Source organism: Ochlerotatus camptorhynchus, unplaced genomic scaffold (genome assembly GCF_037179485.1).
Source record: "Ochlerotatus camptorhynchus isolate MF236.1 unplaced genomic scaffold, CSIRO-AGI_Acam_v1.1 ptg000253l, whole genome shotgun sequence".
Taxonomy (NCBI): Eukaryota; Metazoa; Arthropoda; class Insecta; order Diptera; family Culicidae; genus Ochlerotatus; species Ochlerotatus camptorhynchus.
The window spans coordinates 92,153-115,438 of NW_027040743.1; the positions used below are offsets into that span (position 1 = coordinate 92,153).

The 23,286-nt window shown below is 39.4% G+C and overlaps 1 protein-coding gene across 1 annotated transcript in view; it reads left to right on the plus strand.

Moving 5' to 3' along the window:
* The window catches only part of LOC135704972 (acid sphingomyelinase-like phosphodiesterase 3b), a 232,689-nt gene that overhangs the window by 46,354 nt on the left and 163,049 nt on the right, over positions 1-23,286 (plus strand). The window lies entirely within an intron of this gene.

Here is a 23,286-nt window from a genome sequence, read left to right on the forward strand (position 1 = left end):
GCAAAAACAAAACCTTTTATGGTAAGGCATGTACTCGAAAAAAAAAATGCACCAGACAAAAGTGTTCGCCAAAAATTTATTTTAAGTCGGATTTTCTTGAAACCTTCAGGGAATGACCTAATACATATGGATTACGTTTTGGCATAATTACTTTATTGAATTTCCTTTCCATCGCTGAAAGCCCGCACCTTTCCCTTAAGACCCCCTTAAGATACATTTTGTGCAATGGTGGAGCCGACCTTTTTGGTCACTTTCATCCATTCTTTCTTCAACTCCAGCTCGTTCTTAAACACCTTGGACGATTTTCGAACTTTGGCCTTCATTATGGCCCAAAATATTTCCACCGGACGAATCTCTGGTGAATTTGGGGGGTTGGCGGTTTTGGTACAAAAACAACGTTATTGTCTCTGTACCAATCCAACATCGATCGCGCGTAATGGCATGATGCCAAGTCCGGCCAAAATAATTTCTCGCCTCCGTGGGACCGCAGGAAGGGCAACACACGCTTCTGGAGGCACTCGGTGCGGTAAATTTTGCTGTTGATGGTACCCATTTTGATGTATGGTTTACTTAGTTTACCGCATTTGCATATGGCCTACCAGAGCAAGTATTTTTTGGCGAATTTGTCCACTTTCTTTTTCCTTATGTCTTCCGGAACATCAAACCGTGATTTGGCAACGTAGAATTCCAGCCCCAGTATCTGCTTTGCGTTTGCCTTGATGTAGGTTTCGTCATCCATAACCACACACATCGGTTTCGTTAACCACTCTCGATACAGCTTCCTTGCGCGGGATTTGGCCGCCGTGTTTTGTTGATCACGCCGGTTCGGTGCCTTTCGGCCCGTGAATACACGGTGTCCAGCTCGTTTCATGGTTCGCTGAACGAACCAGATGGAACACTTTGCCTTCAGAGCCGCGTCGCGAATCGAAAGGTTCGGATTACGCTGAAATAATCCAACACCTTCCGAGCCTTCACAGGTTCAGCTGTCTTCGATTTTCTTCCACTTCCAGCCCGCCGCTCGGTCGTCTGGGACTCCTTAAGCGATTTTACCACCCGAGACACAGTTGTATGGGTGATTCCCAGTTGTCTTCCTATCCATCTCATGGTCGCAGTCGGATTTTCCATGACGGCGTGCAAAATTCTCCGGCGATTTTCTTCTTGTTTCGATGACATCTCAATAACCACTGAACCGATTGTTATGAAATTTTGCACAAGTAAACAATTAACTCCAAACTAGTTATACCCAGATTTTCATCAATTTTACCCACGGATAAAAAAGTTACACACGGATAAAAATGGTGCATTTTTTTTCCGAGTACAAGCCTTAAAGAAAAGATTTAATACAAAAATTAAGTCTTAGCAAATTTCAGCTTAAAACAGCTAAATCTATTTATCTTCGAGCTCTTTATCTTCTCAGGGTGAACAATTCCTACCCTAACACTAGGTGTGCACTAACCTGTGTGGTTACGTTACCTTTCTTATTGCATCCGCCGCGGAGTACCTGCATGTAACGATGTTCCCGTTGTACCGCTTGCCGAGGCTTGAACCTTAAACGTGTTCGAAGCTCGACACCGTATCGCTTTAGCCAGGATGGATGGTGGGTGTCTCGACAAGCTTCGAATTTACTCTGCTTAACTGACTTATTCGAGCTAGGAATTTTCCAGGGGGAAGGGGGGGGGTATGTGTAAAAGGGTGGTATGCGAGTTCCAGGAGTAGAGTTGTCTCCGGTCGAGCGTGGAATGTTCGTGATTCAACCACTACCGTGCTGGCTTCTCGATACGTATGCTGCCCACCGTACACGGAAAGATCTTCTCGTGTAGACTCGTCCAACAAGAGTCTGTTGAAGAAGGTCCCACTTTTCCCAACACTGACGTCGTACCAGACGCCGACACCGACACCCACGGGTTTCTTATTAACATGAAAATATGTTGCCTTAAGGGGAGGTTTACTTGGATTTGGCTGAAAAACAGTTGAACTTTGGAATTTTTTTTCAGGAGAATGAAAAGACATACGAACTTCCGGTTTCGATAATTATATTTGTCCACTATTCCTGAATACTTGGAAATTTTTTGAAGGTAAAAAAACAAAATGGCGGCTCAAAATGGCGGCTCGCGTGGAGGAGTGTCAGTCAGGTTTTGCTGCAGAACTTCGAGTGCACACCCTCTGGTGGTGAACTGAAATGAAAATTTTTTATTGTTGTTAAAGTTGATAATATTCCCTATGGCTTATACCTAACTAGAACGAAATCCGACAAAAATTGACCAAATTATGGACATTTGAAAATTTAGTGCTTTTTTTACCCCTTTTTTTCTCACTTTGACCTTGCTTAAAAAATAGTAACTAACATTTTTTTTTCATTTTAGGTATAAGCCATACAAAAAATAGTATCCTTCAAAGCGCAATTTTCCGATTGTAAATCGGATCATTTGTTCAAGCCCTATGCTCTAAGTTGTTATAAAAAATATGGTTTCGAGAAAAACGCGTTTAAAGTTTTTGTTGCGTCCCTCAGCGCGCATGACAAAGGTTCACTCAAAGCGCCATAACTCGCTAAATATGTTTCGGATCGTAAAATCCTTTTGGCCACATATTCTACACACTTGTAGCTTTCATTTTATGCAAAAAAAAATCAATTTTTTTTTGAAAAAATCCAAGTAAACCTCCCCTTAACGTACTGACGCACGTTTTACAATGTTATTTCTTACCTGTTCTTTTTTTTCCCTTGATTTGTTTTCCGTCGATCTTGTTTTCCGTGCTGAGCACCAATGCTACCGACGCCAGGGAGGCAGCTCCCACACCTGGACCCTGCCTATCGACCCATCAACTCATGAACCGGGGACCAACGGGTTTACTTCCCTTCCGAAGGAAGGCGTGATCAGAGATGTTATGCCTCAGAACATCCCGGCGGCGCCGACTGGGATTGAACCCAGGCCTGCTGGGGTTGAGAGGCAATCACGCTTACCACTACACCACCAGCGCCGCTATCTGTTCTTTTTCACAAGGTTTAGTTTATGGTTTTCCCCTTTCGGCGAGTATTACTAAACTAACTTTAGCGTAAAAATTCAAATTAGAATTCAACAGGTAACAATTTACATTTAAAGTGCTAATTTCATGGCATTACATAGTTATTGTGTAGTTATGGCGATCTCATAATTCGAGTTCCAAAAGTTATCGATAAACTTTCTACGAAATTAGATTTAAACTAATGAACATTTACGCTTTCACAACTTCAATAGATTTTGCTAATTATTTTATGAAAATTTTCACTAGAACTCACTTCTTCTAATAATTTAAATTTTCTGAAAACACGTCTTTATGAACTGAACATTCCACTAAAAGTGGGGCAAGCCATAGTTCTTTGTTCGCAAAGAACAAACACAAACAAACAAACAAAAAAGACAAACAAATTTGGTTATGCCCTTGAGCTGGCCTTTTGAAATATTTTGCGTCGTTATATTGTGGATTATTAATAAAGAAGTATTTCAACTTCCGTGCAGTGTTGTTCCACTCATGATCAAAATGATATGAATTCCGCACATATTAGGTCCGCACTCACTAATGATATGCAATGGTAGCTCACTCAAAACATAAAACGTCACAATCTCAAATGAGAGAAAAACTAGCTTGAGTTATAATAAAATCTCACGTGAGATTTTCTGACACTCTACTTATAACACTCACACTTGCACAGCCTTTGAATCAACCGTGAGATTTCTGGCTATTAGACTGATGTAAATTTTGACATTTTTGCTCCACAGTGCTCAAACTATTCCAAATCGAGTCCTGATTAGTCTCCCAAAATTTGAACTCATTTGAAAAGAAACTGACTTGGCACAACCCATTTAAAGTTTATATGGAAATTACTATAGGAAAACCAAATGTTTTGTTTATCCATCTAACAGTTTACCATATCACAACCGCAAAGTTTGTATGTTTTGTTCATAAATATATAGGTCAGTTAAGAGGGTATTGTCAAATTTGTGAAATCTCATTGAGATTATCACGTCCGGTTGTATTGGTGCGATATGTGAGAGCATATTAGAAAATATCCGAGGAAAATACATAACAAATCGATGTCAAACTCATTTCAACAGATCTTCTTTCATACATGTTTTAGGTTAGCCAGAGGAAAATAATAAACAGCCTTACACGGCGATGCACCCGCTAGTGTGCGTGTGTTAAACGTCACTAATTCCTATAGTGGAAACATTTCAGGCATAACATTTGATATCGGCATAAAAGCATTTGTAAACAAACTTTCTAAGGCCCTTTACACGCGAACCAATACCACTTTCGGAAAGGTGATAGTTGCCCCTATCCGATGATGTTGTTGGTTTGCGTGGGCGTACTTTGGTTCGCGTGTAAAGGGCTTTAGAAAGTTTGTTTACAAATGCTTTTGTGCCGTTATCAAATGTTATGCTTGATTTGATGTCAGTCCCGTGGTGTTCTCAAATGTCTTCATCTACTGGTTTGCTACGAGTGTGTGTCAACCAAGGGGGGGAGGTGGCTGTCAAATACGAACAATCGTCGCCTACCTAGCATAACTGGTTCCAAACGTAAACAAGCCATAAGAAACCTACAGGGTTTGTTTACGTTTGGAACCAATTTCATACAAGAATGATCAGTAGGCTGATTTGACAGCACGTCCCACCCCAGGTGTCAACTTAGCAAAAAAGTGAAAATGGCTGCGCCTTGCTTGAGATCCAAAATCGAAGTGGCTATTTTAGTGACAGAGGACAGTAAATCCCGTTGTGTCGCTATGCAGAACTGTGACTGAATTTAAGATCATTAATAATTTTGGTTAGCATTAAATTTCGCTTACAAATCAGATTAAAAACAGATACGTTCTATTCTGGCACAGATGTAATTTACATACATTCGGATATTTTTATTCAGCGTTCAGCGGTCAACATCGATTTCACAATAATTTAATATTACACAATTATTATGGTTTTCCAAAAATTCCACAATTGCACATTTCCGTAAGTAATTTGAAATTTGGGCGCAATTGCTTTTGTAAAAAAAAACATGTTGATCGCCGATTTCTTGCGATATATTCCGGCTCAATATTGGAAATACAGGCATGTAGAGGAATTGCTTCTCTATCAGCTGGTATAGTTTTTTTTTTGTGACATTGAGCTACAAATCGCGAGAAATTGGCAACTGACGTTTTTGTTTGCAAAAGCAATTACGAATCACTCCACTACGGCATTCTCACTTGCACCCTGACTTGCTCTCTAAAGCAGAATTGTAGGAAGCGTTGCCAGGTCATTTTCAGAAAAATCTGGACCAGTTAAAATAAAAAATCTACAAAAATCTGGAATGCTCCTAAAATCCTGTTTTTAATATAATACTATTGAAATCAAAGTGATGTGCCAAGTACATGTTTAAATAAATATGAATTACATATTTAAATAAATTGCTGCACATATAAATTTAAAGATTTTTTTGGTTTCTATTGTATTGAGAAATATATAAAATAAATAATCAACTAAAACAATCGAATAATCATCGTCGGAGAGTGAGAATCCCTCACCATCATCTAAAATATTCTTTGTGGAGACTCACGTACCACCGAAACCGATTTACCTCAACACAGGGAAAATGGAACGAAAAAAAACCAGTTGCTCAGGAAGAAGGAATCGAAAAAAATACATTCACAAAATCAGAAACAATTATCTTCAACTTAACTCTGCACGCTAGCTCACAGCTTGTAAACTGTGATGACGATCTCTTTGGACAATTAATAAAGTTAAATAATAATACTCTTTGGACAATCAAATTAAATTTTAACAAATCCAGCAATCCAACCAATTTGGCAATACAACGCTTCAAGGGATTTGCATAATAAGATACATGCCTAATTATGACAATTTCCCAGTATTTTCCCAGTCACATTTACATTTTTCCGGATAGTGAAATTAGTTAAATTTATCTACAATGCGGCAATACTATTCATTGATTATTCCGAACAACAAATAAAAAAAATGTCCAGACAATACCGACAAGCTACACCAAAACGCTTATTGCAACGGCAGCAGCGGGGTCGTCAAAATAGAAAGCAAAAGGTCTTCTACCAAAACTGAGCGACTGTGGGTCGGGATAAAATATTCCCCACACCAAGAAACATATTATGTAAACGACTGTGGTCGGCTTCTTGCGGCACTTTCACCCAGCACACAATGTTCTGGAACAGAAAACGCACACAATAAAAACCGGTGATTGGTACGCGGTGGATCAACGTGCCAAGCTATGCGATTTTGCGTTATGTATTTCGAGGGATCTTCCGGTAGGTAGTTGCTGTTCCTCGTGCCAGGCCAAGTAGGGAGAAAAATTGCTCCTTCCTCCACGGAGGTGGCGGCCTTGTGCGCTCATCGCAAGTCAGCCGGAGAAAAGCACCGTCTTAAGCGGATTAAAATTATCGTATTACGTGATGTGGAACCATAATGATTAACATATTTCTTGGTACGTCACAAAGAATTTATGCGACGGGGAAGCGAAAAGTGCCGTGTCCTTCGACTTGACGTTGACATCATTATTACAACTGCCGGTGAAAAGTGGCAACATATATTTCTCGTCCACTGTTAGGTCACACCGAATGCGTGTAGCACAATACATCAAAACAAGGAAATGGATATATTTTAAGAACCAAACTGAACTCCACTCTGATTTTCCTGACATTCCTGGCAGTAACGAAGCTGAAATTATGAAATCATCCCTACACCAACCGAGAACTTCCCAAGTTTCAACAAACCCTTCCTGTCATAAACAACACCTAACTGGTGCCGTCTAGTATACTCAGCCAGAAAACTTTTCGCCCACACTTGAGCTGAACCGAGCAGACGAGTTAACCTCTGACGTTGCCAAGACACTCGAGGCGAAATGTACCTTTTAAGCTCCTGAAGTACGTACCTACGTCTCCAAATCTCCAAGAAGCATGTTCCCATTTTCCGCATCGTTAGACGAGCTTTCTTCTTCAGTTTTACTCTGGCAGGCAGGCAGTCTTAGAGTGTTCCTTCTTTCCAACTGCCTCCCAGATTAGATATCTTACTTTCTTACTTGCATATATTAGCTCGCAAATCTTGAGCTGGAAAATGTCAGCACCAACAGGCAGGCAGACAGAGTCAGAGTGTTGTGGGTGGTTCATGTAGTTGAATAAGCGAGCAATTGCATATTTCGTGCTCCTGTGCACACGGATCAGTATACGGATGATGATAGCCCCATCCCTCTTGGTTGTCACCGAACGTTATTCGGCGTAGGTACCTACCATTTGCATAAAGTGGCTCGTTTCATGCCAGAATTTCATCTTTAATTAATATGGAATCATAAATTGCGTTGCTGCCATTTGGTACCCGGGTAGGTAGGTATGTATATGCAATAGATGCTATCAAGTAGGAAACTGATTTTCTGACATGTATCGCTGAAGCTCATGCTTTCATGGTTGGGAACGAATTCTACATTGAGCGAACAAACTGACAGGAAGAAATTTGATCAAATTCGTTGTATTTACTGGTAAAAGGCTTAGGAATCGAATGGAATTACTTTCATCTCGTGCAGAATACAAGTTGGCGACTTTTGCAACGATATCCTTTATTTTGGGGAACAAATATCTTTCAAAACTTTTAATAGCGATGATGAAACTAAACCCGATAAAGTTCATCCCTATAAATGTATGAGGTTTTTCCATATGACTGACCTTATTCGATAAGATTGCCTCATTGAAAATAATAGTTATTTAAAAACAAAATATTTAGCAGATCAAAATCGGAACCAAACAGCCGAACCTCATTTGCAACTTATGCCATCAAAGTATCATGTTACATGTAACTGATTCGCAACACCTATTGCAATAAACATAAGGTGCAAGTAAATTCCACCTTCTGCGCTTGTTAAGGTACAGTTAAGTTTAATATGCGATGCGTCGTCCATAATTTAGACCTTCATTTGGTCACACTAAGGTTGTTGTGCGCGCTGAGAAATAATTGGTGTTGCTTGGGCGTTTCTATGAACACAACTCTTTTGATTCAACTGTCAAATTTGAACGAATTTTGTTACGATCTGGCAGGGCTGGAAAGCACCTCAGAGCGTTAGCAAGTCAACTTTGTACAAGCATCTCACAACACTCGACAAAGAGTGTGTGGTTCTCCCATATACTTCGCACACTCTTTTCCAACTAATCTGTGAGAAAGCGATCCACCCAGTTGAGTCGGTCTGGGGTTCATGCGACCATCGACATCTTCGTAAGCAACATGGGTCACAAAATCTCTTGACCTGTGGCATTCCAGGAGCTGAGCTCGGACTTCGACCCGGTAGTGGCCGAAATAGGCTTCTCGGCTAATAGATTTTAAGCATCCCGGTGAAACTACCAGCGTGTTGAATGGAATCGGTTCCAGAACTGTGGCGACACCGCCGTCGACTACGAAGTAAATCTGGACGCCCTCGAAGACGTTAACCGATGCCTGCTTTCCTTGGAACAATACTCTGAACGAATTCCTTGTGAGCAATACTCTGAACCTTGATAGTCCCACTAAAAACTTTATCAGACTCCGTAGCACCATGCGTAGGCAGTACCAACGTACTGGACTACCTGCCGTGAAGACCCATTGCAACCGTCTAACAAAAATAATCCAAACCAGGATCAGAAATGAAGACTTTAGTAACAAAATGAGCTAATGCGCAAAGCCCTTCTGGAAGCTAACCAAAAACCTTAAAAATAAGCCAAGACCCATTCCCCCACTTGTGCCGTTGAATCAACCCAATGATTCAGTTGCTCATCTGATAACCCCTGAAGAAAAGGCTGATGCTATAGGTCAACATTTCGTCAGCTCGCATAATCTCGGACTGAACAAGCCTAGTCCATACTATACTGGATACCAACCCCAATCGAATTCCTAACTGTGATTACGGCTGACGAACTGTTGGCCTATACCAAATCATCTAAACATATGAGGGCCCAGGTTTTGACCAAATCCTGAATCTAGAACTCAAAAACACCTGAGCACTGATTTTTAGCTTGGCTACTTCGCCTCGTGCTGGAAGTCAGCTAAAGTCGTTCCCATTAGGAAACCTGGGAAAGATCCATCCTCTCCTTCAAGTTATCAAGTTATCCAAGCTGTTCGAAAGAGCAATCTACCGTCGACTCCTGCCATCTGCTGAGGAAAACAACATATTGCTCGAGGAGCAGTTTGGCTTCCGTAAAGGTCGTTCGACTCGAGTAACAAACATTCTCAGACGGAACAAGTCTGTATCTAAAACATCTGCCATGGCATTGCTGGACGTTGAAAAAGCATTCGACAATGTTTGGCATGATAGCCTGGTCTACAAGTTGCAGCGAAACGGTCTGCCAATCTTCCTAGTGAAGGTAATTAAAAATTACCTCACGGACAGGACATTCAGTGTATCTCTCAATGGCATCACATCGGATGCTTTCCACATCGGTGCGGGTGTCCCACATGGAAGCATCCTTGGCCCCATCTTGTTCAACCTGTTCACCTCCGATATGCCGGCTCTCCCTGATGGTGGATCGTTTTTGAGAATGATCCTCAACAGTCCTCCACGAATGAGGAACTTTGAGGTCCATCGCCTGGCTGGTCTTCATACACTGGAGTTACGGAGAACAGCTACCATCCAAAGGTTCAGAGATTGATGTAGGCAATCCGATCAGCTGATCATTAGGAATCTGGCACGTAAGGTTAAGCTTTAGATTAAGTAGGTACCTTATCAAATTTTTAAATTCAATGAAAACTCACCCCCCAAGGGGTATTCTGCAAACTAGTCGAGAACGCAAATATTAAATTAGAACAGCAAATGAAACAAATATGAAGAGCCAGGTAGGCTAATAAATTAAAATGTTAAATCATCAATCATAATCAACAGAAATAAACATAATTTTACTACTACTACTACTACTACTACTACTACTACTACTACTACTACTACTACTACTACTACTACTACTACTACTACTACTACTACTACTACTACTACTACTACTACTACTACTACTACTACTACTATGCGCTTGCAGACTTTGCTTACCACGACTGCATACATAGGAGATGGAGAAGGGCATAACGAATGTTGTCTTTTTGCTGGGTTTCCCATTTGCAACCCTACACTGAGTGGCGCTCTTTGCGTCGGAGCCGTCGAAGCGATGTGACTACACATTAAGTTTCCGTTATTTCTGGGTGTGTGTCTGTCTTCTCTTATCCGCTGCTTTACACTTGCGCAGGGTGAAAGACAAGTAAACTTTGTGTTTGCTTGATTCTCACTTTGTTTATTTCAGCAAATCCGTACATTGCGCACATTTAGTGATCACATGACAGACCTGCGATCTTGATTTGCGGGAGAGCTGTTTGTATGGAAATATGTGTTCATTTGCTTGTAAAAATTGCTAAATTTTTACCAAACCAGCGACATGGATTGATAAAATTATAAAAAACATGTTTGTATTGTTTTACTGTCGGCGTAGTGCTCCGCGCATAACTACCAGCTCATGTGCACCCAATTAGGTATGTGCGGAGCATACATGGACTTATATACAAAAAAAAATATAACTTTTTGCATAGATGTCGAATCGAATAGTGATCTTCGAACTTCAGTACAGTTTTCTCAATCGAATTTCAAAATTTGGCACAGTTGTTGGGGACGTCAATACAAATCGAAAGAGCTGTTGGGAGCAAGGGGTTGTAAGGTTGACCAATCGTAGTCTCTATGTAGCATATCAAAATTTCATCTTAAGTTAATGAGGTCTTAAGCTAATCAACGGAACACTTAACCTTAAACATGTTTCACCTAAGATTTTTCTTCATGACAATTTTACATCATATTCATCGACTGAATGCTCAAGTTCATCAAATAAAACTGCTATCAGTTTTTCTCATTGACTTTCGATGAATTAAGCGCTAGAATAGCTGCTGAAATGAGCTATAACCACAGTAATCGCTGTACGGCGAGTTTTAGACCATTATCCGAAAACATTCAAGACTACTTAAATGTCAACAATGAAGATAGTTCATTAAAAAATAGCCTGTCCTTTGCCTCATAAAACTGAAATATGTACAATTATAAATTCTCTATTATCTTTGTTAGGGAGAAGCAAACCACCCCAAAAACAGTTTTGATTATTCTAAAAATCATGGAAAAAGATATCGAAAATCTAAAAAGCAAAAACCAGGTTTCTTCCTTTTCTTAAAAAAATAGACGTATAAAAACATTTTTTCTAAGTCATTCTGGAAAAAAATTTGACCTTTCACCGATTAAAAAAAATAAGAAAGCTGATACTTTGCCAGTGAAAATAATGAAGAAGGGTCGACGGAGATGAACTAGCCTACGTCAAAAAATCTCTTAAATAAAGAAAGAAGAAAAAAGTTAAAGGGTCGTTAATAAAACAAACAACAACAATTATGAAGAAGCAATCCGACATGTGTATGGAAACAGATGAACATAAAAAGAAGAGGATTGACAAACACCCGATGAGCCCTAATGTGATATTGATTCAAATCAATTTATCTTTGGAAATTCTCAAGAAAACCCTTGTTTAGTTTGCTTAGCACTGGAGTACGGAAAATTAGAGCTTTCATTCGGCATAACCAAAATGTTGGGTAGTAGTATTGAATTAGGCTGTTATATTGTGTTTTGTATCGAGAAGCCGAGTACCCTCGACGAAATTCCCAGAATATGGCATGCGCCAAAGCCGAAAGCGAATTTTAATTAAAGATACACCCGCTATCCTTACAACCGGTCATGTTTCGTAGCTGGAACCGGATATTGTAGCACACCTACTTTCTTCTTTCCAGTTTCCTAATATACAGTGCGTTAAATCAATAGCGAGTTGTAGGGCAGGGTTGCTTCCTCTCACTTGCTATAAAACAATGTTTTTCGGAATTATGAAATCATTAGATGCTATTATGATAACTAGTAAAGGCTGACTAAAATTAAATGGGTACGCTTCTCACGCGCTGCTTGCACGCCTCTAGTGTTGAGAATCGAAAATCTTTGACAGTGGTTTGTTTACACACATATAGAACTACTTGGGCAAGTTTGATCAACGTAGTCGATCGCGTTCAGAAATAACATCAAATGGAGCTCGAAAGAAGAAGAAATATTGTAAAATCCAAGCTGGCTAAAGTGCTGAAGATGCCGCAAACAACAGTTTGTTGAGCGCTCAAAACCTTGAGTGTGGAGAAGAATCAGCGGGCTTACGAAAAAATTACAAGGGACAGTCCTATGGGGTTGTACTTAATGGTGACGTAGGACTACGTGGTCTTATATAATAAATCTTATTTGTTAACTGCAGCAGAAGCTTGTGTTTTGTGTGGGAATAGAAATTTGAGCGGCGTTCTCTCTGTTTATACTTTTTAGTATGACGCGCTCGACACAGATGGCCCACAGCGACTCATGGAAAGCTACTGATTCCGATCAATAGCGGAGCGGCTGCTTCCTCCTTCTATGGATGTTCATGTGGGCAGCAGCTCGCTGCTTGCAGGCAACCTTTCGTTGTGTACAGGAGAACACTACTACTCACCACGCGGGGGATTGAATAACCACCGTATGGTGAGACCGGATGGCATTCAACTTTGAAATCTTTGTTAGGGAAATTGCTTTTCGTAGGCAATCGGTAATAATTTTTATTATCATAACAACAGTTGAATATTTGGCAATTTTCAACAGTAATATTTTGAAAAATGCGATCGATTGGTGATAAAATTATTGAAATTGGTTCAGGGGAAGCTGAATTATTAACGTTCAAAATCTTTCATAATTTTGTTACATGTTCCATTTTCGGTTTTCACAAAGTGTACCCCCATATAGAAATCACAGATGTAGTCCTACGTCAAAACTGGAACCAAGGATCGTCAGTTCAGCAGCAAGGTGTTGAAGTGCGTTAAAGCCAACCCCGGTCTTTTGATTCCAGATGTGTCCAGAAGTTACAACGCCAACTTTCAAACGGTGCGGAACATCCTTGCCAGGGAAGGATACACGTCGTTCAAAGCCAGTAAATAGCCGAACTGGCACATGAAGCAGAATTCCGTGGCCAAACAGCGTGCAAGGCTCTTCTACGAACGCGTTTTGGCGAAACACAAGAGCTGTTCTTTGATCGATGACAAAACATACGTCAAAAGTTTTACATCGCAACTGGACGTGGGGATGTGCTGGGAAGATTCAAGTTCGTGTTTGCCGATAAGTTCACGAAGAAGGCCATGATTTGGAAAGCGATTTTCAGTTGTGGCCTGAAAACGGAACCATTCGTCACATCCTCGACGATGACAGCTCAAGTTTACATCGAAGAATGCCTGAAAAAGCATGTACACTGAAACCTCCGTTTACGAAGTCTTTTTTTACGCAGTATTCAATTTACGTCCCTCTTTTTACGAAGTAAATCCCAAATAACGAGGTTTCGTTTTACGAAGTAAATCCCAAACAACGAGGTTTTTTTTACGAAGTAGATCCCAAATAACGCCGCTATCTTGGAACCGGAAATTGATGTCTGACCCCATTTTGAAATCCAAGATGGTGGCTTCCGGTTAAAGAAAAACTTGGAAATTCTATCATATACCCCACCCCATATGTGTATTTTTGGAATTGGAGTGACGTGTAAGAACCGGAAACTTATGTCTGGCGTCATTTCGAAATCCAAGATGGGGGCTTCCGGTTACAGAAAAATTGGCAAATACCACCACGTCACCCCGATTCTTAAGATACCCGTATTGTAGGTTCTTTAACATTATTTTTGTGTAACCGGAAGTCACCATATTGAATTTCAAAATGGCGTCATACATGGGTTTTCAGTCCTAATAAGTCACCCCGATTCCAAAAAACCCATATTGTGGAGTATTTGACAGTATTTCCCAGTGTTTCTGTAACCGGATGTCACCATCTTGGATTTCGAAATGGCGTCAGATATGGATTCTCGGTTCTCACAGGTTACTCCGATTCCAAAAATATCCATATTGTTGTGTATTTAACGGTGTTTTTCTGCTATCCTGTAACCGAAAGTCGCCATCTTGGATTTCAAAATGGCGTCATACATCGATATCCGGTCCCTACACGTCACTCCGATTCCAAAAATACCCATATTGCGGGGTATTTGGCAGAATTTCCAAGTTTTTCTGTAACCGGAAGCCGCCATCTTGGATTTCAAAATGGGGTCAGACATCGATTTCCGGTCCCTACACGTCACCCTGATTCCAAAATACCCATATTGTGGGGTATTTGACAATATTTTCAAAAACCTCTTTTTACAAAGTAAATCCCAAATAACGAGGTTTTTTTTACGAACTAATTCGATTTACGAACCACCGTTTTGGTTCGTAAATGGAGGTTCCAGTGTATTGCCGTTCATCCGCAAGCATAGGGTCAAAGTCAGCTTTTGGCCCAATTTGTGGTATGCTGCCAACAAGATCGATATTGTCCTCAAGCTAATTAATCCTCCAAATTTCCCGGAATTTCGACCAACCGAAAAATGCTAATGTAAAATCGCTAATGGGCTCCATCAAGAGGAAGGCTCGAGATTTCGTTCGAACTGGAGAAATGTAACCATCTAATGCTGTATCTTTGAAGTTTTAATAAAATTTCTGTAAGGCAACCATTAATGAACTTTTTAAACTTATTGAATCACGAAATACAGGTCTTTTTGTGCGAACCCTTGATACTGTTGGAATGAAAAGATGATTAAACTTCCGTTGAACAATGGACGAAATTTGCGGGAGAAGGTGGAAGATTCTTCCAGGACAAGTTTAAAAAAAAACTTCCAGGAGATGTTGGAAGAAACTTTCGTGCAAAGTCAGACGAAACCTCCCGGAGAAATCATAAGAATCCTTGCGAAGAAGCTGGTCAAAATCTTCAAGGGGAAGTTGGAAGAAACTTCCAGAAATTGTCGGAAAAATCTTCCGGGGGAAATCCTGACGAAGTTCAAGTGTTAATAAATAGCTACCGAAAATATTTCCCGATTCCCGGGAAGAGTCTTCAGCTATTTTAAGATTCCCGGGTAAAACACCACCACATCTCCAAAAACTTCAAAGGCATTACACTTTAGCCATCCATCCTAGAAAGCAAAAGAGGCCTAAACATTCCCTGGCTTGGACAAGAGCCATCTAACTTGGATCTTTTAATGAATGAATACTAAATCTTGAAATCAAAACATTCTGACAGACGGGGATTGTTTGAACATTATTTGATGAAACATATTAGACTACTTTGTTTATTTTTAAGTAAATATGAGTAACTCAAATTTACTCACTGCAAATATATTAAGGTGATTCCTTGTAGAGTCCACAAATGGCCGCCACGTAGGCTATAAATGCATTTCCACCTCGAATTTTCAATTACACACATCTCGGAAATTAGAGTTCCATTTCACCTGAAATTGCTACTGCATGTATGCGGCAGTGCAGCAAACGTGGAGTAACGGTTTCATTGTAGTACGTGTCGTGGAAGCTGATTTTTGTGCAATTAAAGTTTCGAAGTGGTAGCGAGAATAAGGATCTCACAGCGAACCACCTTAACTCTGAGTACAGCTGTCTTACCCCTAGTGCGAACCAATTTACGTTTAGCAAACCCTTACTTGTAAATTACTAGAATAGGTTACTGACTCATAAAATATGTTAATTTAGATTTCAGAGCGTCACAATCAGCGATTTTATGATTTGTGAGCGTTCACTTAGAGTGCTCACGAATCGTTTAATCGCTGATTGTGACGCTCTGAAAGCAATATTGACAGGTGTTGTGGGTCAAACACATACTTTATAACCTCTTCTTGTAAATTATAAGTATTTATTATCATCATAATGTCTGATGATTTCATAATTCCGAAAAACAATTTTATACAGCAAATGAGTGGAAGCAACCATGTTGTAGGACAAATGATTGAAAAACAAAATTCAAATTGGAGAAAAAGTCGAAATTGTACAAAGGGCGAATGAACAAAATGTCGAACGAAATTAGCCAAAAGGACAAAACGTTTAGTGAAATCAAAAGGGTCGAATGGACAAACGGTCAAATGTATAAAAGGTCAATTTAAATTGTAAGGGTTAAAATGGTCGAGTGAACAAAAGGACAATTAAAGCTTAGGAAGACAAAAGGTAGAATAGACAAAAGTTTGAAATGGACTGAACGTTGAATGGGCAAAAGCAACCAAAAATATCCATTAGTAACGTCCCAATAACGCGTTCATCTAGATAAATTTGATAAATAGCAGATTTTTAGCGATGGGCCCAATCTTAGATCCAAAGACCAACATTAGGGACATTTCCCCTACTGATTAAATTTTGAAGGACAAAGTTCGAATGTTTAAATAGTTGGAATGGCCAAAAGATTAAAATGGCGAAAATATCGCAATGGACCAACAGACGAATGAACAAAAATTCGAATGAAATTTGACAAAAGGTCTAATGGACAATAGACATCGGTTGAAATGTAGAGGGTCGAATGGACAAAAGGCTAGATAAAATTTTAAGGAATAATGATAATTTATATTGATCCAGATTACTTCCAAGAAAAGGTTAAAAAAAACTTGGATATCAAATACAACTTATTATGAAACGAACCATCCTCAGGCTGAAAGGAAAAATAAAAACATACAGCTTATTCTAGGAATAGAAATGGGTGGAGTCAATCTGGATCGTAGGTCCAGTGGAATAGGATTGAACTACACATGTATGGGAAATGTATGTTGTGTCGGCATAAGTGCCCCTAATTTGGGCCCATACATAAATTCAGCAATCGACTAAATTTTCAATAGCAACAAAAAATATCCATTAGTACCGTCCCAATGACGCGTTCTTCTAGATAAAATTGATCAATAGCAGATTTTTAGCCATGGGCCCAATGTTAGATCCATAGGCCAACATTAGAGCCATTTCCCCTATTTAAAATTATTTAAGTTTGTTCTGAACGTACTCTGAAAGATATATATTTCCTGTGATCGTCCCATTTAAAAACTCTGCACTTATTATCTTTTGGAATGTGATTCTATTTCCCAAAGACCCCGTAGAGTACGTTAACAAGGTAGATTATAAAATGACAGTTGCTAAAAATATCTTGACAAAATTAAATTTTAGCCAAATTAATGAGGCAAAAATTCATATTCCCTAGATAGAACTCAGCAGAAGGCGAGTGAGGTTTTAGTCGTGAATGTGTCCCATGGATGTAAGTAACAAAGGAGCAGTTTTTCAGTCCAATACCTCACACATTGAACCTTGCACTGTCCTTGTTCACTGGTGATAATTAAACAGAATCTTTCCCTGATTATATTAGTGCAGTATACTGATAATTAATCCAAACCTATTCATTACCACTTCCGTCGTCCCAAACACCAGCACCACCCCCGCCACCACCATCCAAATGAGCGCCACTTAAAACCTACCCCAAAGACATCCTAGGAACCAGTCCTAGACCGGTTTCTGCATTGGGATCGAACATGAACCTAACGCACACCTACCGCAGCCCATTTATCACTGCACACTACTGGTTTGGAGAAAGAAAAACCCAGTCTGAGAATGTAGGCACGAGGCAGCTACAACCTATCCCAGCCCCAGGGATGTATCGACGGAAAGGCAGAGACGTGCTCTACCAAGAAACGAAACCAGCCGCCGCAACTTAGGGAGGCATAAATTTCCACCCAATTTGGAACGAGCCGAAAATACGCAAAGCAAATCGAAGAACGGCAAAATACAGCCTCTGGGGAGCATCCATTTAGTAATTTATCGATGATGCTTCCAGGAGCGATGGTGCACCCCAGCCAGGCCGAGTTTCGGTGCCATACGAAAATTACACATGTTCATTAATTTTCTTTTGGCTTCTCGTTGTGTGCCATTGCTACTAACTATACTAGATAGGTATCCTACTGGAATCTACGATGCCTCAAAGGCAAAGTTTTGCTCCTTTTGATCTTGGCCCATGAAATCGATTCCTTCGCCGCCCAACTTCTGTGTGTATACACAGAAATACTCTGGTGCTGGTTTGTTGCTTGGTCGGTTGGTCGGATCGTGCCAGTGGGGACGCCTCTTTGTACGTGATAATGAAGTTACACGTTCTTCTTCTTCTTGAGGCGTCCTTTCGGGTGAGGGAAAATGTGGCTAATTTGGTTTTCCTGCTCGTTATTGAAGTGGTACTTTCTTTGGGCTTCGATGTCTCTTTCGTGTTTGTGTGATGAATCGAGAGAGTTTAATGCTTCGTGTGAATTTTTCTGAAACTGTACATATTTCAATGCCCGTACTTACTCTTCCAAATGAATACACGAACAAATCACAGCTCGTAAATCATTTTTCCACAACAGCTCCAGATTTACCTTCCTGCTCAAGCAAAAACAGTCTGTCCTACCAAATTATATGGAACAACAAACTGAACAGCCTTCCACCGCAAAACCCGTTTCCCCCCATCCCGAGCGATCATTTCTAAGCATTACAAAAACCATTAAATCATTCAACCAGACAAGGCTTTTCATCCCCGACGCCTCCACAATGCTTGAAAACAGTCCACGCTTCACACTGGTGGAGATATCTTCCTTTACCCATTTCTTCTGTGAAACTGTTCCATATTCATTTCCTATTAGGGAACGTGTGCGGAAATATGCCTATATATATCAGAATGAATCAGACAATGCATGGTTTTCCCATAAAAACGTAGCTCATCATGTCTTCTGGGGAGCTGCCTAACAAAGCTTGTCAGAGAAGAGGATATCTACTTCATATTTTTCTACCTTCGGTACGAGAGCAAGCGGGACGGGGGCTTGGTGGGAAATCACTCGCAGACTCCGTGTGCTACCCGTTTACATTAGAATTTGCCGAAAGGCTTTTCAGGCTCGTTCCGTAGATGGTTAGCGAGAAGATCTCTGTGGTTTTGATTATTGTTACCCGTAAAGGCTCGTACTGAGCCGGTTTCCATTCCAAGACATATTACGAAGCTTCTGGGTAAATGGTGCTACGAATGCTTTGAAGGAGGGTTTGACGAGCTTGGTTTGGCAGCCGAATTAACTTTTTTTGGTTCTGGTGAACATGAGGTGTGGTTTATTTTTGAAAATGTAAATCGTTCCGGTTTTGGAAAAGTGTGATGGAATGACACACATTTCCCAGCATTTTGAAACAAGGACGAACTATAGCTAGGTTTTGAAACAGAGGGAGACGGTTATTAATCCGAAGGGGTTGTATTGGGTTACTAAACCATTTTTTTTTATTAATGCGCACCTCGTCAAATGACATTAGTATCTTTGAAATTTGAATAGGAAAATAAGCAACAATTACTATGAGGCAAGACAATGATAATGCAATTATGCACAATCGATGATGACAACAATGAAATATAACTTACTTTAACAGTTCATATTTCAAAGCAGAGGAAAGTTGAAAGAAAAGTGATTTCCAAGGTCCAAAAACTATTTAAAAAAATAAATCCATCATGCAAATTTGCTTTTTTTTAAATATCGAACAAACTTAATGACTGTCCAAGTTATAAATCGTACACGCACGTTTAGTCTCTACTTTTTATTTGACTTCTTAGCTTAATTCTTTCTTCGGCAAGTTTTAAGTTCTACTCAAAAGCCATATAGAACAAATAAGCAATATATTTGAAGCAGAATGTTATTTTTACGAATTTTTTAATCATTTAACTCATGTCAATGCAACTTGAACACCAAACACAATTTTGCAATTGTATAAAGCTAGATATTTTGAAATTTGAATTTGATATACACATTCAAACACAAAAAATAAATTTCGATCTGACTGTTAACTATGTCAACACACTTTTTATTTTCTTTAAAGCATTTAAAAAATTATTTATGTCTTGGCGCCACGTTCTCAACTACAATTCAATACTGAACAGGTCTCATTCGTTTGAACAACTTTGCTGAAGATACGAATTTTTTTTTTGCTGAAGAAATAAAATTTATATCTGTTATCAATCCTGGGTTATCACTAAATGAACTGTTTTTGTCCTCTGGCGCTGCCTAGTGAGTGAATTCCCAACTAAATTGTTCACTGCAGAACGGGAAATTGTTTTCCGTACTGAGTACCAATGCTGACGCAGCATCTCCTAAACCTGGAGCCTTTGGTCCCCGGTACATGAGTTGATTGCACGATAGGTAGAGTCCAGGTGTAGGAGCTGCCTCCCTGGCGTCGGTAGCATTGGTACTCAGAACTGTAAACAATTTCAACGAACAAAAAATCAAAGAAAAAAAATAATGTAAGAAGTCGCGTCATCTCAGTACACGCCAATTATAGTTCTTAAAATATACCAGATAGGAAAACTCTGTTTTCAGCAAAGTTGTGCAGTCGGACATTATCCGGCTGGTCACTAGTTGATTCACTAGGTGGCGGTATAGGATAAACAGCTTTTTCTATTGATAACTCAGGATCTAGTTAAGATTGAAAGATTTTGCATTGAGCATTGTTGTTGAATTGAACGCAACCCGTTCTGCAGTGAACAATTTAGTTGGGAATTGACTCACTAGACAGCGCCAGAGGACAATTAAATTTTATTTAGTGGTAACTCAGAATTGATAACAGATAGAATTTGTTTTCTTCAGCAAAATTGTTCAAAATTATGAGACCCGTTTAAGAAAGAATAGTTTAGTTGTGAATTGACTCACTACAAGACTTTAGAATATGAATAATGTACTAGTGGTAACTCAGGATCGATACCAGATAGAAACTTCCTTTCTTCGGCAAAGTTGTTTAAATGGACAAAACCCGTTTAGTAGTTAGATGTTTAGTTGAAAATTGACTCACTAGGTAACGCAAGAGTATAAATAAAGTTCATCTAGTGGTAGCTCTGGATAAAGACCATATCTAAAATTCCTATCTTCAGCAAAGTTGTTCAAACGAATGAGACTTGTTCAGTAGTGAATTTTAGTTGAAAATTACCAGCACTATGTGGCGCCAGGAAATAAAGGATTTTTTATGCTTTATAGTTAATGCTTAGTAGCTAAAATCATGAATACAAATTAATAAAACAAACTTAGCATTTGCTGAGTGCAATCAGTCATATTCGACCTCCCCTTCGCTATTTGCCACTATTGTTAAGTGCTTTCTGCAAACAAATCGGTTGCATGTACCACAACGGATTGTTGTTGATGAGTTTTTTCAGTGCTTGCATCTCCCCCTATCACAATCCAGCAAGGGTTGGAATGAGTTGCGTCCAATTGAACAATTTTGAAGAAGACGCGAAGCTTCTATATGGTGTCCATCCTGAGATATATATATATATAATGTTAATGTATACTCTGGCGCCACCAAGTGAGTTTATTTGAACTTGGGTGCCACCTAGAGCTGGGACTTCAATTATCCGGATACTTCAGTTCAGTTATAATAAAATCACTTTCAGACAAACGGAATATCGTTGAATTGATATTAAGTATACAGAATATCATGCTTTCCAGTACCCAATATTGAAATAAAATAAATTGGGAAAACGTTGAGATGGTTATCAGGCGTATAGTAATTATTCAGATATCCGGATAGTGAAATTCCAAATTTATTCTCTCTTTAACAGTTTTCTTTTTAAACTGTTCTAACAATTTGTCAAAAAGTTGGATTTAAGGTGCCCATGTGACCTGATGTGGAATGGCAGATCAGTTCATAATCTCTCATTTCTCATTTCATTTCTGAAATATAAATTGGAGAAGTTTATGTGTACTCTAGCGCCACCTAGTGAATAACTTCCGAACCAAACTGGCCATTGCCAAACGGGTATTGTCCAACGGAACAACTATTCTGAAGACTGCTTCTTTCAATCTGGAATTATTCGCCGTGTACTCAATTCACGACGCGCTTGTTTACGTAATTTTTTTTTAACGCACCCGCTAAAAGGTTAAAAGAGCACTGCTTATTTACAATGGTCTCTCATTTGTCAACAATATCCATTGTCGTCGAGTATTAGTACAAGACTCTGAAGAAGTCTGCACATTGTAGACGAAATACGCGTATCTGTCAAGGTTAAGCAAATAAGGTAGCGGAAAATTCTCTCACTCTCTCATTATGATATCCATTGCCGTTGCTAGAAAATTTATCTGGAGGGGGCCTAGGGAGGACCTGATGCATTTTATTTTATTTTGTTGAACTACAGTTAGATAAAAACTCACGAAGATGCTATTCATTGAAATTGCGTCAAGGCAACTTGTTTTTGGGTACATTTTTTTCTGTGACCAATAATGTGATATTGAGGCTCACTATTATTTCAATGGTAAAACAATAAATTTGCTTATATTTATTTCATAACGACGCGTTGTTAATAGTGAGCCTCAATATCATATTATTGGTCACAGAAAAAAATGTGATGTGATGTGATGTGAATAGAACCCACCATCAGTGCAAGGATTACCTATGACTGCAGATACTTCACTGGTTGTAAAGTTCTGCCTGATGGTTTGTTGCAGCAGGGTGAAACAACTTCATTGGAGACCTTTGGAAGACAAACGACAAGATGTACGTCTATCAAGACGTGACAAGGGACTGGCAAATCTACGAACCCTTGTCCAGTCTACACATCCTTTGAAACCCTTAGGCAGCCCCCCAAACCCAGCATATAATAATGTTTGATTAATGAAATGTATTCAAAAAGGATTATTTAGAGCGAACAATCTTCAACTGCAACGTTCTCACCAAATCAATATATCCGGGAGCGTATTCCCGATGCTTAATTTTCTCTAGTCATTTTAAAAAAAATCCTCTTCCAGCGAATCCAACCACACAATAAGTAAACATCACTTTCCTTCTTCATGTCACTCTGGGCACGCATCGTGAAAAAGACCAGCCCCGATCCTTCAAGTGTACATTTTCCGATTACACGTTAGCGATGATCAGAGCCAGTTGTCTCATAAAGAGCCGTAGACAGAGATGAATAATCAGCTTGTGAATAAATGCACTATTATGTTTGGTTCTGGTAGCAGGTTGGGCAAACGGCCTCCGTAAGATTTTGACCGGATCATCAACCAAATAAAGGAAAAAAAAAACACAACGACCGACGCAAAATCGACACTGATCACTTCTTGGATGATTGGATATAAGTTTTGGCACATACTTTAAAGTATTTTGAAACTATAATTGTTCAATTTCCGGAAGGAAGAAACGCAGCTGAAAAAACAACACGTCAGATTTTCAGCGCAGCCTACTTCATGTATTGGTCACCGAAAAAAATGTACCCAAAACCAAGTTGGACCTCAATTGAAGGAGTCTTAAAAGCTTACTGATTTTGAACAAGAAATTATTATAATGAAATCACATAGCGTCCGAATTACATAAATTAAGCATCTCAAACTTAAGAAATCGGTAAGTTTTAGCTTGCTTAAACGGT